Genomic DNA, 2,198 nt, shown 5'->3' on the forward strand with positions numbered 1-2,198 from the left:
TGTGTGCTGGTTGTTGTTGGTTTTACACAGCCACAGTAGTTGCTAGCCAAACTATTGAAACACTCACCCTTTAATTTCTAGATATAGATATAGGTATAGGTATAGATATAGATATAGACAAAGATAGATTGATAAATAAAGATATAAAGAGATACCATCCTTTCATATTCAACTCATCTTGTGCCTTGTGTCTTTATATATGTGTGCATGTGTGTGTGTGTGTGTGTGTGTGTGTATTCCCTTCAACTACCCTACTGCTGAGAAAAGCCTCATGAATTACAAATATCGTCTTTCCATGTATGAATGTAAACAAAATGGTTCACCTTTAGTAAATGCCTTGTGATTTCTCTTCCCAGTAACATTTCCATGCTTCTCTTGATTCTTGTATTAGAAAGGTACATTTTCTATTCAGCTCTGGTCTTTTCATGGAGAAAGCTTGAAAGTCCTCTATTTTATAGAAAGTCTATATTTTGCCCACAAGTATTATACTCAGTTTTGTTGAGTAGGTGATTCTTGGTTTTAATCCTAGCACCTTTGAACCTCCAGAATATCATATTCAAAGCCCTCTGATCCCTTATTGTAGAAGCTGCTATATTTTGTTATCTTGTTTGTATTTCCACACTACTAGAATTTTTTTTCTTTCTGGCTGCTTGTAACATTTTCTCCTTGACCTGGGAACACTGGAATTAGGCTACAATATTCCTAAGAGTTATCTTTTTGGGACCTTTTTCAAGAGGTGATCAGTGGATTCTTTTAATTTCTATTTTACCCTCTGGTTCTAGAATATCAGGGCAGTTTTCCTTGATAATTTCTTGAAAGATGATATCTAGACTCTTTTCATTGATCATGGCTTCCAGGTAGTCCAATAATTTTTAAATTATCTCTCCTGGATCTATTTTTCAGGTCTGTGGTTTTCCAATGAGATGTTTCACATTGTCTTCCACTTTTCATTCCTTTGATTCTGTTTTATAACATCTTGATTTCTCATCGTCACTAGCTTCCACTTGTTCCAATCTAATTTTTAAGATTGTATTTTCTTAGTGGTCTTTTGGAACTCCTTTTCCACTTGGCTAATTCTGCCTTTCAAGGCATTTTTCTCCTCATTGACTTTCTAGAGCTCTTTTGCCATTTGAGTTAGTCTAATTTTTAGGTGTTATTTTCTTCAGTATTTTTGGGTCTCCTTTAACCAGTCATTGACTTCTTTTTCAAGGTTTTCTCAGATCCCTCTCATTTTTCTCTTCCCAATTTTTCCTCTACTTCTCTAACTTGCTTTTCCAAAGCCTTTTTGAGCTCTTCCATTGCCCGAGACCAGTTCATATTTGTCTTGGAGGCTTTTGTTGTAGGCTCTTTGACTTCGTTGACTTCTTCTGGCTGTATGTTTTTTTTTTTAAATTTCTTTATTTATTTTTAGTTTACCACACACGGTTCTACATAGTTTTGAGTTCCAGTTTTTCTCCCCTCCCTCCCGCCTCCCTCCCCAAGATGGCATGGAGTCTCATATAACTGTCATGTATAACTTCGCATTGAATTAATTTATGCACTAGTCAAGTCGTGGAGAAGAATTTTGACCAATGGAATGAATCATGAGAAAGAAGAAACAGAACCAAAAAAAAAACCCAAAAACAAAAACAAAAGAGAAGCAAAAAAGGTGAGCATGTAGTGTGCCTCAGTCTGTATTCAAACTTCGCAGTTCTTTGTCTCGATGAAGATAGCATTCTCCATCGTGAGTCCCCTGGAGTTGTCCTTGCCCCTTAGGTTGCTGAGAAAAGCGCAGTATGTCAGGGTTGGTCCTCACGGAATCCATATATCTGTGGCTGTGCACAACGTTCTCCTGGCTCTGCTCCGCTCACTCAGCATTATGTCGTGTAGGTTTTTCCAGGTTGTTATGAAGTCTGCATCATCCCCATTTCTTATGGCACAATAGTATTCCATTACCTTCATATACCACAGCTTGTTCAGCCATTCCCCAATTGATGGGCATCCCTTTGATTTCCAATTCTTGGCTACCACAAAGAGAGCTGCTATAAATATTCTTGTACATATGGGTCCTTTTCCCTGCTTGCGTGATTTCTTTGGGATACAACCCTAGAAGTGGTATTGCTGGGTCAAAGGGTATGAACATTTCTATAGCCCTTTGGGCATAGTTCCAAACTGCTCTCCAAAATGGCTGGATCAGCTCACAACTCCACCAGCAATGC

The sequence above is a fragment of the Trichosurus vulpecula genome, chromosome 4 (genome assembly GCF_011100635.1).
Source record: "Trichosurus vulpecula isolate mTriVul1 chromosome 4, mTriVul1.pri, whole genome shotgun sequence".
NCBI classification, from domain to species: domain Eukaryota; kingdom Metazoa; phylum Chordata; class Mammalia; order Diprotodontia; family Phalangeridae; genus Trichosurus; species Trichosurus vulpecula.